This window comes from Melopsittacus undulatus, chromosome 6 (assembly GCF_012275295.1).
Source record: "Melopsittacus undulatus isolate bMelUnd1 chromosome 6, bMelUnd1.mat.Z, whole genome shotgun sequence".
Taxonomy (NCBI): Eukaryota; Metazoa; Chordata; class Aves; order Psittaciformes; family Psittaculidae; genus Melopsittacus; species Melopsittacus undulatus.
Window position 1 is genome coordinate 49,446,238 of NC_047532.1, and position 17,436 is coordinate 49,463,673.

Consider the following 17,436-nt stretch of genomic DNA (forward strand, 5'->3'; position numbering starts at 1 on the left):
GGGCTGACCCGCGGGCGCTGGGCGGGCTGCTTCCTATCTCCAGCCACAAAGCTGCACCGAGCAAAATTTAAGGTGCAGAAAAACATCTCTGGCTATTCAGATGAGTAACTGCTGTTGTTGCCCTAAGAATGGTGTTCTACAGATTTCAGGTTCAAGTAAGAGCTAACGAATGTATGTGCAGGAAGTGATGAACATCTTGCATCTCGGGGGAGCATACAGTGGTCGAAGTGGAGGGAAAGGAGATCTCAGCTGGAGAAAGACCTGCCCCAGGTACACTTTGGTGAATACCAGTGGCAGGACAAGACTAACTATACAGTTGAAGGTGTACAGTTGAAGCATGTACCCAGATGAAGAGGGCACTTTAAACCAGTTGGTGACACCCCCTGGGAATGACAAACTTCAGCAAAATAATCTTTGTAACTACTTTGTTGCAAGAACTCTTATCTCTAAACTATTTTAATGTGTTGGGGGGAAAATGCAACTGAAACAACCACCCATTATGTCCATAAAGATTAACTAAATTCCAGCATTACTTCCTGATTTTCACTCTTATTCCCTATGGATGCCAAAATGAGGTGGAATCAGGTTCCCCGGGAGAGAATGGGGGAGGAAGATATTCAGAACCTTTTGGGAAATATAAATATTTGGCTATTGATCTTTTTTTAACTGCTGCCAGCTTTTTTGAGCAGATTTCACTGTCCCAATCAATCAAGATTTTTCTCCCCTTTCCTGTAACTAAAATGCTTCATATTTTAATTTTCTCTGCCAGATTATTTCACTTGACATCAAAGAATGTTGCAGTACAATGTACAAGCATGGCCTAAAGAAAGCTGTTTGCAATCAGAGAATCACTGTCTGAAATGCCACTGAATTATCCAAAGCTTCACCTTCAAAGGGTATGAACAAATCTGGTATCTTCCCAGGAAAGAGGTTTTCCATATATATATTGAGATACTTTTTTTGCTGTAGTCTTCAAATCACTGGTGAAAAAATGCTGGTTTATTCCACCCCCATATTAGATAACTTTCAGTTATTTAACATGTGACTAATTTGTTTCCTTATGTAGCTGTAAACTAGGAGCAGCAGCTCTGCATTTAAAAATTATCCTAATCAGTGGTAACGTTGGTCACAGTATTTTTTTTCCTGGTGATTTTTAATCTGAAAAGAGTCAACTGTAAGAAGACATCCTTCTCCCAGGCCTCTCTGCTTCTGCAGTGATGGAATTAAAGCAGAGCTTGTGAAACTGAATATAATGTTGCATTTCCCAAATATGCAGGTCTCTCTATCTTAATAGTTGGCCAAGGAGTCCAGGGGTTTGGTTCTGAATAGAGGCACACTGCCATAAACTCCTGGTGACGTTACTGGCATATACATCTGTTCTGCACCACTCTGGATCATGCTCCAGCTTCACCAATGAGAGCCCATGCTTTCATAAACACCAAGTAAGCCTAGAGTAGTCTAGAGGTGGGGAACCTAAAGGCCAACTTCATTATGCACCTGCACTGTCATTCTTAAAAAGTTACATGGTGTGCACTATGAAGCGGGGAGGAGAGAACAGCATTGACTGATAAAACAAACAAGCAAGACAGTATTTTGATCATGCTAGAGAGACATAATGCCCATCCTGCAGTTTGTGCCCCATCCTTCACACAGGAGAAAGCAGAGGGTCAGACTCCCCATGGCTGTTGGAGAATCAGTCTCACGATGCTTATTAAATATCCCTACTTCACCCTGAGCATACAGGAGCCTCTGTACTAGCCATGTGCTATCGAAGGAGGCCAATATAAAGATTTCAAGACACTGTCATTTCTGAGGTTTTGTTCACTTGACAAATAAACTCTTCAGTCCTCAGTGCTGAGGCTTAAAATGAAGGGCTGGCTGAATTTCAGAGTTTCGGTGGCTTGAACAGAGAAATGATCTAGAATTGCATTCCCTTACCTTCCTAAACAGAATGATCTATCTAGGTCAAAACGGAGGTTATTGGCATCTTTCCTTAGTGAAGTGTAATAATTCCCGCAGGGTTGCTAACAGAATATCCTGTTTATTTTTCATAGAGCCTTCAAAAGCCATGGGCTATATTCTGTGGATTCAGTCATTAGGCATATCTCTGCTTTACTAATTCTGTATGCACAGAGCAAACTACAGATAGAAGCATATGCAGGTTTTTTGGTGTTTTATCTGCATAGCTACTGAAAATATATGCATGAAAGTTAAGGAAGAGATTTAAATTTAATACCACTTTAATATATATGTGTGTATTGCTGTAGTTGACTGGGTAAAAGAAAGAAGCCCATCCCTGGCCAATAATTATGAATGGCCTAATTCACCATTTTACAGCAGCATAGCAACAAATCTCTTCCAATAGGAAGGCACTGTTGAGTTTGAAAGTCTGCATGCAGACACCTCTTAAGAATTGTACCCAATTTCCACGCTGTGTAAATTACATCTAAAATGTGCATTTCCAGGGCTGCTTATTAAGCAGAATTAAGCCCATATCCATGTTTTATTAACTTTATCCTTTGCCGGGGAGCCCCTTGTTGCATGTCTAGCATAATTAAACCTCACACAGCTTTGGCATTCCCCAGTCTCTCTGTGTGGGTGGACGTTTGAAAAAAAACACGCCTGGGTAACCTGATAGAGAAAAGACCTTGCAATATTTTGCCCATTTTGTGTGCAGGGTAATTCTGTTTACAATGCATGGGTTTATAGCTATGTTTGGATGCCTAATAAGAATTCACATGTTCACTTAAAAATATGCTATTCGTGGAGAGATCCAGCCCTAAAACAGCAGTGGAGTATGAAAACTGGCTGGCTTTCTGGGCTTTTCTCACACAGCTGAGCTCTGAGCTGCCTAGGCCTTTTAATAAACACAGAAGAGCCTGAATCATATGATTGCTGTATTAAAATAATTTATTTAATGGGCCCCTCACCCCCTTTTTTTTTGCTTCAAAGTTTCAATTAAAATTTGCAGCTCATCATGAGGAGTATTCATTAGCCTATCCAGTTTCTTTAGAAACAGCTCTAGCCTAGAGAAAAGTGAGGCTTGTCTGTCTTAAAGCAAATGTCAGGTAAGCATTTATGCATATTGCAGAATGAAACCACTGCTGCATAAAGTGGTCACAGGCAGCACCAACACTATGAAACCAAATGGAGCCCAGAAAAAGATAAATATTCCTACTTGGATTTTATATGTTCATCTATGTTTTTTCCTTTTGAAGGGAGGGTTTCTAGTTAAGAGAAGATTTTCTTTCTCTTCAGTGACCTATACCGTATGGAGGAAGAGAAACACAAGAAAGCTTTGTTGAAGGAAACCATAGCTGTCTAAGAATGAAAATGCCATGATGCATTTCTCTTCAAGGAGACTCCTGCATGGCTGAAAAGACTTTGTCTCCTGGGTTCTGGCAGTCTCTGCTGGGAACAGCAGGAAGGTATGCTGTCTAGGGTAGATTCTGCCGCTTACGCCTTGCTGCAAAAGCTATCTCCCCAGAATCAAGCCTGACAATGAGTAGTAGCAGGGGGCATCTGAAACTGTTCCCACATATGGAGAGAGACCTCCCTGCAGACAGGCCAGCACCTATCTCACATGTTAGGGCAAGACCTGGGGCTTGTTCAAGATGGGCTCATCTCAAAACTGCTGTTATCACCCCAACAGCCCCGTTCATCAGCCCTTCTATCATCGCCTTCCCCAGTGGGATCAGTGATGAAGGTGACGCAGGGTGGGTGCCCCGTTGAAGGGTCTCCACTGCAGAGCGAAGAAAGGATTGTTATTCTGCTTGCAGATTACCTTGTGCAAGGCAGAGCTAAGAGCCCTCTCTTCCTGAACAAGGGACACAAAGCTAACCAGCTGCTCCAGGCTTAGAAGCACCCATCTAAATATAGAATCATAGAATTGTAGAATAGTTAGGGTTGGAAAGGACCTTAAGATCACGTGGTTCCAATCTCCCTGCCATGGGCAGGGACACCTCACACTAAACTATGTCACTCAAGGCTCTGTCCAACCTGGCCTTGAACACTGCCAGGGATGGGGCATTTACCACTTCTCTGGGCATCCTGTGCCCAAGGACATGCTGAGAAAACTCAAGTATCTTCCCGCCTGTACTATAGCCACTGAATTTAAAAGACGGGACAGACAACTGCCTCCCTTCTTTCCACTCTCCACCTCTTCTTCCTCATTGGGTTTCTCCCAACATCCAGCAACAACCTCCATCTACCCCCTTTAGGGACTTTTTCACATGTGGCAACCCTTCTAATAGTCCTAAGCCACAGGAACTGCAAAGAACTGGGAGGAAAGGGAGAGCATGGACTTGAGATTTCATCCCAGGTCTTACATCTGCATTCACAGCATGGAAGAACGAGGAAAAGCCAACATGCAGCCTTGTGCTTTTAATGTAAAGCAGGAGCTTGAGGCTGAAATGGGTGAAGTAGCCACCCCAGGACAACTCCTGTTGTGAGCCTGAGACTGAATACACACACATCATTCCCTTCTCTGTCTGGAGCAGAGACATAGTCCTCAGACCTCAGGGTAGCAGCACCTTCACGAACAAGACAGCTCCTACAACCTGCCCTTCCCTGGGGGAGGTCAGCCATCCCCATTGCTCTCTTTGAATCCTATTTGATGATAGCCAGTAGCCTGTTTTGGCCTACAGTTTCAATATTGCAAGAGGTGCCCAGTTTCCATGGACACTGAACCTGGCTGTGTCCAGATTTACATCTCACCCGCTTGAAGATGATGTGGTCTGGGTGGAGGGGGAAGTGTGACTCCACAGTACAGTTTAAGACCCTGGGCCCCCAAACCTCTGAGCTCAGGAGGTCTTTGGGACTGCCCACGCTTTCCCACCTCCCTGGGAGGAAGAAAAACTGCTCAAGCTGCGAAACCTCCTCACATTGTAACCATGTAGCTAAACATTGATTCCAACCAAAACCATTTTCAAGCATGTCAGGAAAAGCCTTTCAATTTAAAGTTTCCATCAAGCTGACTTTGCTGAAAGTCAAACAGTTCCTTCCTGATTAGATCTTGGCTGAGGCAAAACAGCCCGATTATGTGATTGAGAATGATAAAAAGAAGGGAGGGAGAACAAAACCCCTATCATGTTCCTCTGGCAGGGCTGGTGGGACTATCTGCTCCACAGCAGGTCCAGGTTTGGAGATTGGAGACATCAGCCTCCTTAACGCACCTGTGTTGCACTGGAATAGGCCAAGATGGGAGGAAAGGAGAGGAGCTGTCAAGGAGAAATTACAAACTCCCTCCAGACCCATAAATCTCTCTATCTGCACATAATGGATTCTGCCAGACCTAAAGAGGTCTTGGAAAGTTCCCTGACCCAAAACTTCTCTTGTCCCTTCATCCAGCCTCCAAACTCATAAGAAGCCCAGCATTTGCAGCCTGAGCCAGGTCATATCTCAAATCCTGCTGGGTCAAAAGAGCAATGCTTCAAAGCACAGGCCATTGCTCTGCCACCCAGCAAAGGCTCCTTGCAGTTTGGAGATCTTATGAGAAATGCAGTGGCTCTGACAAAACCTTGTACTCCCACTGCCATCAAACTCTGCAGAACAGGAGTGCTGGGACATTAATCCTGGCCTCAGGATGCCTCTGAAGTTACATGCATACAGATTGCATCTTATTAACCAAACCTGTTTATTTCTCCCACCTACTGCAAGGGCATACTCAACACTAAATGTAAATACAAGATTACAGCTGTTGTACGGCTAGGAAAAAGTTTGAAGACTCCCTCATCCCCTGCTGATCTAAAGCAATGGGTAAAAAAAATCTGGGTGAATAATACATCACTTCTCCCACATACCCCTGGCCTCCAAACACAAATCTTGCTGTTTAAATTGTAATTTATTTCCCTTCCCAGTAATATATCAAATTTTCTATCTCCTCAGTAAAATGAAATCTCATGCCCACTCTCCCCAGATTCTCACAGCTGCTGCAATCCGGCAAAGGTATCAGTAGCCTTGAAGAAATCTAACTTTGCCGAGGATACAAAGACTGATGCAGTAGTAATTAATGATCACAGCAAGTCTGGTGAAGAAAATAAACTGAACTGACATGGAAACAGAGTTCATAGAAGCACGTTTCATTTTAATGCAGCTCTGACTTGAGTGAAACAGGTGACAAGACTGTGCAATCGCAAATGGTCCCTTCAACCTAACTTCAGAGACTCACCCAGCTTCTGTCAGTATTAGAGCTAATATGAACAGAAATCCACTGTGCAGAAAATCTTGGGTTCAAAGTTATGTTTCTTCCCCACAAGGAATGAAAACAAGACCTTTTGGAGCTCACAGTGTATTGCCAGAAGAGCAAGAAGGCACACTGCTGTGGTAGAACTGGTAGTCTTGCCACTTTCAAGATCAAGACTCAAGTATTTGCTCTTGCACAAGGCAGAGCAGCATCATGAACCTGGGTCTTTAATTCCCTGTGCACAGGCTCTTCTGACATGACTATTTCCTTTCTCCCTTCCACAGTTTTGATTCATTTTTCAAGGGAAAAAAGCACCACTAGTGATTGTTTGGCTGCTGCTTCTGCAGGGATCCATCATGGCCCCCCAACCTGTATCACTCATACATGTGTCTGACACAAATTAGTTTTGACCTTTTCCCTCAGACTGCTGAACTACAGAAGTGCTTAAAGCAGAAACTGCAATAGCTGCTCTAACCACTTTGTAGGGCTCTTCTAAGGCTTTCCAAGGTTAGGTTTTGGACATGGGCAACCCTGTTTCCTTCCTTTTTTCATGACCTCTGCAGCTCCTGTCCTGGACAAGGAATTTCTGTACAGTGTGATTCCTTTCCTCCTCTCTGTCCTTGCTTGCTTATCCTCCACCTTCATATGTATGCTTTTTTTTTCCCACTTCAGGGAAACAGTTAGTTTCAATTTGGTCTTATTCCATCACGTAACACAAAAAAACATTATTCAGTTAAAGGGCTGTTGGAGCCAGCTACAAACAAGTCATTGATTGGACCTGGTGTCCAGAGAATACCCCAGTAAAACAGTAGAAATAAGCAGAGAGAGCAATGCCTTCCATCAAGCATGGAGAAACAGGCAACAGAACCTTCTTAGCTTTCAAAGTCATGTCCTAAAGCCTTCCCTTTTGAATGCAGCTGGGTCCTTCAGGGTGAGGGGTCAGGATTCCCGGAGTTTCCCCTTCTAAGCATACAAAGAAGGCTATGAAGTTGGGAATTCTCCTTCCCACTGCCCCAGGGACAGTACTGGTTGGCCCTCCTATGGCACCTAGCACGATGACCATGGTTCATCCTTGCCACCTGCCCCACGGCATTTACAGGAGCTCATGGGCACTTCTGGGACAGCTGTCTGCTGTGTGACACACCTGCCCCAGGACAGGGGCAAGGGCAGCCTCCAGTAACAGGACGAGCTGGCAAGGTAGCCAGCAGCACTCCAGCAAAAGGTGCTGTAATGTTGCCAAGTGTTGCTGAATGTAGGAAAATTCACGACAAGAGCAGTAAGAACTTTCATCTTTCATTATGACTGAATGCTCCCCCTCTAGCCTGTTGGAAATATAATGGACTCACCAAAATTCAAGCAAGGTAGTGTAAACCAGGGGGCAAGTTATGTGCACTTTCTTCTGGCAGAAGCTCATATATAAGAGTAGCTGTGCTTGGCAATTAGAAAATGTACGAGTGTGGGGATGAGGAGCCTGAATTAAAAGCCACTTAAGTGGGTTCTTGAGTAATTATTGGGAGGCTTCTGAAGAGACATTTTTGTCAGTAATTAAGGAGAATATGGCTTTGTGCTGCATACAGGTGGCAATACAGCCGTGGAGATCATCAGCACTCCACACAGAGATGACCAGCTATCTATTAGCTTCAGAGGCATGTTGGGATTTTCTGCCCAAGGAGCATCCTTCAGAGTTGAAAGAGGGCCAGGGCAACAGAGGGGCTGAAAACCTGATGTACTCAGAGTCTAGATCCTCTGCACCAGGGAAAAGGATGCACAAAATATATTTTACAAACCCACCTAGCTCCTGAGGTCCCTGTTCCTCAGCAGAAGTGGGTCCTACTGGTGTCTCTTCAGCAGCCCCAGAGGCCCAGAATTCCTGGAACCCCCCCCCCCCACTCAAAGCAAGTGAAGCAAAATGTGCTGGGCTGTTCCAGCCTGGAGGATACCTCCTGTCAGTGGTGTGGGCAGGTTAGTTGTGATCTGGCTTCAAGGGTGCTCTCTCTCTCTTCCTTGACAGGTTTTCATAAGCCTCATGCAAGCTTTGTTTTCCATCTGTTTCATTTTGGGGATCTTTGTTAAAGAATGCCAATAATACATGCTCACTTCTCAGTGTTAAGAAGCAAGTATATTATTTCTTCAGTTCATTATAGCAGATACTACAGTAAATTGGTGCCTCTACTACCCACTCCAGCTCACATCAAATGCTGTAAAATGTGGGGTGCAAGAAGGTGCCTTCGCATTCGAAGACTGATTTGACAATGAAATAACTAAGAAATAAAGCTACTTTTAAAGTCTGCAGCATCTTCCTCATGACAGATTTCTGGCACTTAGTAAAAGTAAGTGTGAACCTGTAGCTACCAAGGAAGTGTCTGCCTCCTCATTAAAGATGCAGGTAAAGAAGCCTGAATATTGTATCAGTAAAAGGAGCATACGCAACACAAACATATTTCATAGACACTTCATTACCTTCAACAATTTTCAGGTTCTTGCTTATTCATCAGCAAGTCTTAACTGTCATGAGCCAAAAACTGTGGGCTGGGATTATTGAAATGGACATAAATGAACCAGACTTTCAGATCTCACTGATGCTCCAGGGATCCCCCCTCAAGCTCCAGCCTCAGCCGCTTGGGCTACATATGCACTGTGCAGAATATGTGGTGTGCAAACATGCACCAGCTATTGCCACAATTGAACATGCCAGGCTGACTCCTGCAAAGTTCCCCTTCAAAAGAAATAGTTGACATGAGTCAGACAGCAGGCAATTGTTCTACAAAAGCCTACGTGCCACTCCCAGCCTTAGTAGTTGCACTTAGATGGCTCCAGTAATGAATGCAATCCTCTCACTTTTCTTTCTTGACCCCTGCCACCATGTAGGGTCTGAAAAGTCTTCTTTCTGTTGCTATTTATTTAACCATTTCACAGGGACCCTGACAGCTTGATTTGGGCCAGGCTTCTCAATTTTGTGGAGGGATAAACCAACCACAAAAAAAACCAAAAAAAAAACCCAAACCACCACACCCCAAAAAAACAAACCCCAAAACCCTCAACATTCCCCCCCCCCAAAAAAAAACAAGAACAAAGAAAAGAGCATAAACTTTCAATCAAACAGAAAATATACCCACAATATTGTACAGCTTGAATGAAAGCCTTTATTTTTAAAACAAAGGATGCTCCCTTGTGTTGCCTGAAACCCTGGCACTGGAGCAATTAAGAAAGTGAAACTGGCTACAAACTAAAGCAGAATGGACATGTTTCATAGATCTTCATTGCCCAGGCAGAAAGAAATGTAAACAGGCATAAATTACAGCAGCCAGAGGACAGATAAGCTGAAGGACAATGCTGGCACAAGAGCAAAGGGTTAGAAACTGGCCAAGAATAAATTTAGTCTAGAAATAAGACATGGTTTCTAGAGATCAGAAGAGTAAGACACTTCCAATAGGGCCAATGGGCACATTTCTACTCTCATCCTGCCCACTCCTTTCCAAGGAGAATTTTTGTATGCATTTGTGAAATTACTGCGTGATGCAGCCTGCAGTAACATGAGCCAAGAGACTCTTTCTCTCATCTGTAGCACCAATAATTTTAGTATTTAAAAAGGTCCCTTTTTAATGCTCTAAGAATGGGAGACATTTGATACACACTCAGTAGGGTTTTTTAATAAGCACTGTCCCTTTATCTTTTTCTAATTGTTCCATCTTAAAATATATCTATCGTAATAGCTGCACTCATTTAATTATGATTTAAAGTAAGCAACAGCAATTATTGAGTGTTTTTACTTAGTGGTGTCATTAAATAAAGTGAAAGAAAATAAGATCCCATAAAATACAAATGCTCTTATGCAAGTGTTGTTAGGGATGCAATGACAGGAGGGCATTCAGTCAAGTGTTTATATTGTCACTATCATTCAGACATCAGCTCCAAAGCTTATCCAATTTAAAAACCACTCCTGCAGATCTTTGCTATTGATTGGTGCAGTCTGCAGAAACACCATTTTCCACAAACTCATTCCAAAATAGGGAAGCTGTCAGCTCTCTCATGTGAGGTACCCTGGCCAGCTGGTACCCACATCTGTCTGCATGTGTCTTTTCTGCTTGCCCAATACTTTGGGGATACCCAGAATCATCTGGCAGGTGTGTATGTGTGTGTATTCTGTGGGCAGGGTGAGTTAGGCAGAGGTGTACCTGCAGCTTTTCACCCCAGAAGATCACCCCCACCAGAATTGCTGATTTCTGAACTTTGCTGCTACTCAGACTAAGTAAAACTTATGTTTATGCCTGTAATTTCTGCACTGAACCGCTACATTGCCAGTTAATGTTGTTTAGAAATGGATTGCTGCTGCATAATGTACGGCAGAATAACAAATAGATCTAAACATTAGATACATATCACAAATGGGATAATTACTAACCAAGATATTCTTAGGAATGCTCAACCTCATACAATGTAATAGGATTCCATCAAAATAGAGCTTGCATTACAATGACAGTTCTGGCTCCTAGCACTTTGGCTTTTATTGTAATAAACTCTAATTTTCTAACTTTTATCTGATCGTCCCCCCTTGCTCCTAGTGGCATAGGAATTATGATTATGCCAGCTCTAAAACTAGACTGCCTGTTAAAGCAGTCTTTCTGTCCAATTCCTAAGCACAGCACTGAAGCATTTGAGAATTGAGACACAAATGTTGCAGATCATCCTCAGTGCCAAGAGCAAAGCACCAAGTTGACAGGCTTCACTTCGACTCCCATATCCACCATCAACCCACAGTGACCACAGATGCATATCCTGCTCCCCAGACTGCAAATTCCTCCCATCCATAAAATGGGGGCAATGATACTGGTTTTGTGAACCTAGGAAAGCTTGTAAAAATACTTTTTTTTTTTCTTTTGGGGGGGGGGGGGGGGCAGATAGATTTCAGGGTGGGATTTTATAAAGCAGTGCAGGAAAGGTGTGCCAATGGAGGAGCCCTCTCTTCCTCCATGCCAGCATGGGCGGAGCTGTGAGGAAGGGCCCCCCTTCCTGAAAGGACCAACACACTCTTCAGCAGACATCTTTCACAGCATCTCCTTGGTGTCCAGCTCAACTCCAGTCCACCACAGGCTGAGACCCTGTCCTCTCTTACCTCTCTCTGTGAGGCCATAAGGAAGGGGCTTGGCACCACTGCCGCAGAGGAGCCTTGGCCCCACCCTCTCCCCTTCACTAACTCCTCCATCATATTTAGAACTTGCAGGATTTCTTTGGCACTGCTATAAATGACAAGGTTCCCACCTTGCTTCACCAGGACTTCATGTTTTAGCCTCACAATCCCTTTACCTGCACTACTGTGAGATACATGACATTGGCATCCCAGGAGCAGGGAAGAAGACAGAGGTGCCAGGCAAGTCTGGGGCATAATTGACCCTGTGCCCCAACAGCCTGAGTGACCAGAAAGGACCTGATAATCACACCCAAACCACCGTGGGCCTCAAGGCTGCACCAGCAAAACAATTTTGACTAGTAAGAGATGCCGTTCATGGGTGTCAGGGAAGCCCTGTCCTTCCAGTATGCTGAACAGAGCTCAGTCCTGCAGCCTCCCTCTAGCTCCTGGGAAGCACCACGACTTCACAGTGATGCTTCCTACTCAGAAAGATCCTTCTCTGTCTTGCATAAACAAGTCAGGAATCTAGCTACAGCAGCATGATATAACTGCACCCCACAGAGTTGTGCGATTAAAGCTCTCAGCATATTCAATTTCAGAAACTTTTCAGGTTTGGGGTTTTTTTTGTACATGTGAGATCAGTGAAAAATCAGAAAACTGTGTAGTGTTGCACTGAGTTGTCATTTGTTCCTATGATGAATTTAAAAGCCCAGAAAACAATATTGAGTTCACAGAACTATTTTGTTCTATTTGAAATTAATCTTGTTTCTTTTCCACATTATTTAACCCTCAAAAGTTGAATGTTGACGAAAACCCACAACTTTTTAAACTTTCCAATATCTTTGAGGTTCGATTGAAAAATACCTTGGAATTTGTCTCTCATGGAAAAATCTGAAGTGCAATTAGAGAATGGTATGGAACAAAGTAAAGCTCCTCAGGTCATTATTTTATGGTTTGGTTTTGTTTTTTGTTGGTTTTTTTGTGTTTTTTTTTTTGCTTGGTTAGGGTTGTTTGGGTTTTTTTTTTTCCTAAAACTGGAGAAAGATCTCATTTTGCCTCTAACTCAAGTATTTGGTTTTGGGGGCATTCTGCTCACCTCTGTATCTAAGCCAAAACTTTCCCAGTTTTGTTTCCAGTGGCCTGTGGGTTAGAGCAAGCCCATTTTTGTCTTTTTCTATATCAAATAGTTTGGATCACAGGTTGAGAAAGCTGGGGCTGTTCAGCCTGGAGAAGAGAAGGCTGCGTGGAGACCTCAGAGCAGCCTTCCAGTATCTGAAGGGGGCCTACAGGGATGCTGGGGAGGGACTCTTCATTAGGGACTGTAGTGATAGGACAAGGGGTAATGGGTTGAATCTTAAACAGCAGGGGTTTAGACTGGATATAAGGAAGAAATTCTTTACTGTGAGGGTGGTGAGGTACTGGAATGGGTTGCCCAGGGAGGTAGTGAATGCTCCATCCCTGGCAGTGTTCAAGACCAGGTTGGATGAAGCCTTGGGTGATATGGTTTAGTGTGAGGTGTCCCTGCCCATGGCAGGGGGTTGGAACTAGACAATCTTAAGATCCTTTCCAACCCTAACCATTCTATGATTCTATGATATATTAATAATTGAGAGTGGAAGGGGCTCAATTAGTGCCTTTTATAATGAAGGTGAACAATCCCAGGGGATGAGGATCCCCAGACTGACATGCAACAGAGGATGACAGCAGCCAGAGATGGGAACTGTGAAGGGAGAGAGCCTGCTGTGCAAGGTGAACCGACCACACCAGTGTTGCTGCTGACACTGAGAAAAATACAAGAATCACCAACGAAATGAGGACAGAGCAAGTTTGAGTTTCTTTTCATCAAGCTACAGCACTGTCCTCTGGGGCTGACCGTGTACCACGTAGCTCCACTGCACCAAGAGACACAAAATGCCTGCTACCTTGTCACTGCCAGCAGACCAGTCCTGTACCCTACAAAGTAGTGTGCACTCTATGCTGTACAAGATCTTGCGTTTCTACAATCAAACCCATATGGATTTAAGAAAATCAGGATAAAAATCACTACCTATTTATGTCAGTCCAATTGGTACCTGCACCCCTGAATTTACACAAGAATGACAGCACCAATATTTTTTACCTTAAGCTATGCCCTTTTTGAAGCATCCGTCTCCCATCCTTTCTTTAGTTCCATCATTTTTAATGCCTGCAAGTGCTTTCAGAAAATGCACCAGTTATCAAACAGCATACATGAACAGGATATAAAAAGGCTATCAAGCACACACGCCGGGGAAGGGGGGGGGGGGGGGGGGGGGGGGGGGGGGTGCCGGCGGCTGCGGAGCGGCAGTGCCGCCCAGTGGCTGAGTCACCGATGGCCGCCACTGCCGCTCCGCGGCCGTGCAGTCACTGTCGGCCGGTGAGGAGCATCCCGGCTGGCGGGGTTACCTGCGCCGCCGCCCTCTCCGAGTCAAGAGAGAAGGGAAGAAGGAAAGGAAAAAACAAAGGGATGGGGGGGGATGAGGAAAAAAATAGGGGGAGGGAGAAGGAAAAAATATAAGGAATGAAAAAAATTAGGAAGAAGAAAAAAAAGGGGAGAAAGGAAGAAAAGAAGAAAAAGGAGGAAAAGGGGGGAATAAAAGCAGGGGAAAGAAGAAGGGAAGGAAAAGGGGAGAAAAGGACAAAAGGAAAGGGAGAAGAAAGAAGATTGGGGAAAAAAGGTAAAAAAGAGGGAAAAAAGGGGGGGGGGACGACACCAAACCCACAACCAAAAAAAAAAAAAATAAATAAATAAAAAGGAAAAATGGGGGGAAAAAAAAGCCCAGAATGTAAAGGCAGAATAGGGTTTTTACAACTATGTGAAAGACCTTTATTCATTCCAAGTGGGACTTCTGTACACCAGCATCACTACAAGCCACACTGGAAGCTCGGCAGTGTTCACCTTTCCAGCAGTGTCATAGCACAGCTGCTAGGTGCAGACACCCCTCTGCTGTCTGTCTGCACTGCAGTAAGGAGTTGGGTCTCACGCAGGCAGCAAAGCTGCCCCAGGAACTTTTACCAGGGGCCAAGACTTGTTGTAGGGTCAGCTGGAGGGAAATGGGGCTCCTGGCAACCAAGAGCTACTCCTCTAACCACCTGCGCGCAAGAGGAATGAGGGAAATGAGGGGCCAGAGTCCCACGGGGCTAGCCAAGGCAGAGGTCAGGCAGCTCGCACTTCCTACCAGCAGAATGTGCAGCCCTGTCTGCAGCAAGTCAGCAGCTTTGCACATCCCAGGTAAAACCCAGCAATCTGTGTGCTTTCTCTTGAGCAGGAACCCGAAATAAACAGTTTCGGCTCACGCGAGGGAAATGCCCTGGGAGTCAGGGACAGGAGAGCGAGACGCTCAGCACCTCCAAAGCAGGGGCTGCGGGACTGCCGGGAAGGCGCCGCTTCCCGAGCAGGGCACCCTGTCGGGAGCCAGCTCCTGCCGCCACGGCCGCAGCATTGCCTGCGGCAGCACTGCCACCTGCTGCTCACAGGGACGCGCTCCCGCTGAGCGGCGCGGCGCGGCCCTGTCTGCAGCCCATCTGTAACCCGCGCGAGTCCTTGCCCAGAGGTACCCCCCCAGCCTAGGCTCTTTTCTAAACTCAGAGCTTCTCCAGCGGTACCACGGCTCGTCTGGCTACCCGGGACCACCACTTGCTTCCGTCGAGGGGTACAGCTTTGCGTGGTTCTTAGTAAGGCTTTTCCTTTTGTGTATCAAGCAGCTCAAGCTTCTGCACTCTTGGCAGCTCTCTGACAGAAGCAAAGGTGCCCTGTGCTGCATGTGACAGGTCAATGAGATGATCTGTCGCACCAACTCCACGTAAAAAAAAAAAAAAAAAAAAAAAAAAAAAAAAAGAAAAAAAAGCATCTGCATGTACTTTGAGTAGAATATTTGGTGAATTCGTGCCATTTTACAGTGCTATTTTCAAAAACTTGACAGAAGTCAAAGGACAGAAAATGTTTTTCTTTGCAAGTCAAATGCTTGACTATTCTTTTATTCAGGGTGCTTTATTCTAAGCATTCTTAACATGTTAGAAACAGAGTGTGTTTCTTTCTGTCAGCAGTTTGGACTAAGTGTTTAGATCTCATTCTTTTCCTCCAAACTAGCAAATCTGAGTGCAAACTCTAAGCTCAGTCACTTGCTGCTAAATGCAAAGGTCTAAAACTGACACTGAAAATTCCTACTCACCTCTGCAGCTCTTGCTCTGCTTTACAGACTCCAGAAAACTAAGTACATACCAAGGTCACCTTCATTCCCCACCGAAAATGCAACCAGCAACAGGGTGGAACAAACCATCCATTTAACAGTCCAGAGCAACACCCTGCAATGTCTCTGCCAGACCAGGCAGGGGACAGCACAGGAGAGACAGGAATTTTCCAGAAAGCAACCATAAGTAGCCAATTCAGAACCTGACCAGAGCCTTGGAGTGAGCATCATTAAACACCTTGGCCTTGTTATATACCTGATGAGAGAGGGCACATGGGTTTCTGTGCTCTTTTCTATCCTGTAAGGAGTACCCAGCAGTTTCTTACACACCTTCCTTCCTGCCTGGTCCTGGTTGCTGCAAGCCAGGATTCACTCAGAAGCAGGAGACAGCTGCCCAAAACTGGGCCTGCAGTTGTTTCATACACAAAATGTACAACAAGGGAAGCAGCTTTTGCCCCTTTACCACCTATTTTAGCATAGTCATCCTGTACAAATGACAACAGCTGGAACACTTAGATTCTGTGTTTTAGCTGTCTGAATATACAACTAGCAAAAGTGCCTTTGGATATACCACCAAGCAATAAGAGACACGACTCACACACATGTACTACCACATCAACTCTGGATATTATAACCTGCAGCGTAATGTAGGTGCGCATATTACAAAGAAAAATATTAGTTAACTAGCTTGGCCTTAGCTGTATTGCTTGTTCATTTGTCTGCAAGCAAGTTGTGAAAGTCCCTGCTTGCTCTGTTATTCATAGCTATTTGTTTATGTTGCCTTGAGCAGTTCTTGCTCTGCCAGTCATGCAAGCCCAACATTCATAATTTGTCCTATAAACCAGGAAATTAACGTAGAAGAGAGGCTGCATACAGCTTTCTACCGCAGCATTAATGTCAAGCACTATATTCCGTTTAAAAAGAATAAAATGCATTTGTGCTGTACGGGCTAGTTGCTTGCCTGAGAAAAGGAAATTTCCATGGTCCCACATCCTGACTCTGCAGCAAGCACTGAGAATAGATCATAGGGGCATTTTTTTTCTTTTTCTCACAGGAAACAGATCTATTTGAGATTTGTTCTTCAAGAGATCTTCAAAATTTGCAGAAAATGAAGAGAAAAAGGCCGCAAACACATCTATTCCCGTCTGAATACCCATTTCTCCTACACAGAGAAATGTGTCAGGTTTTGCTTTAATTCACCACATAACAAGAGCTGCAGAGCCATGGTTTAAATGAACTTACACTGTAAAAAGCAGTGGCTTTACTGCTAGCTTCTCTCTGAGTGGTAACTGTATTACAAAGTTAGAATGTAGCAGTCACCCACATCTCTGGCCTATTTAAATGAATCTTTAAGGTTAGCTTGCTCAACAAAATTGCATTGATAGAGCCCATTATTTCTAATGCACCACTGCTTTCTCTCCTGGGTACTATTTTCCTTCCCAATACTGCTTGTTTATACAATTAGGCATTTCCTACCCTGGGAAACAGCCTTTGCAGTGTCATTGATCATAGCAAATAATAAGTACTCGCAGGATGCTGCAAAGTCTCAGTGGACCAACACTGAGCTCTCCTCATAGGATTTTTTCCAGTAGATTTTGTTTTGAACAGGGTACAAGAACAGCCAGAACAGCCTCCCGTGTACCTGCAGTGCAGCCCTAGGGACAGCACAAGTGTAAGATTAACTCCATTTGGAATAAAATGACCTGAAAAGAACACATCTACCTTGTTAGCTTTATGCTTAAGGAAGTAATCATGGTTTCTATGAGACAGTTACATAAGATTCTTCCAGTTTTCATGGTACTATGTAATTAGAAACTTCCCAGCCAATGCCTGCTACACCAAAGTGAACAGCAGTGAGTGCAGCCACTTTGGCTTGAGCAGGATCCTGGCTCAGGCACATGGTGCCCAACCAGAAG

The 17,436-nt window shown here is 44.5% G+C and overlaps 1 protein-coding gene across 4 annotated transcripts in view; it reads right to left on the reverse strand.

Annotated features, from left to right (window-relative positions):
- The window catches only part of FGF12 (fibroblast growth factor 12), a 231,715-nt gene that overhangs the window by 105,184 nt on the left and 109,095 nt on the right, over positions 1-17,436 (reverse strand). The gene's annotated exons all lie outside the window — the stretch shown is intronic.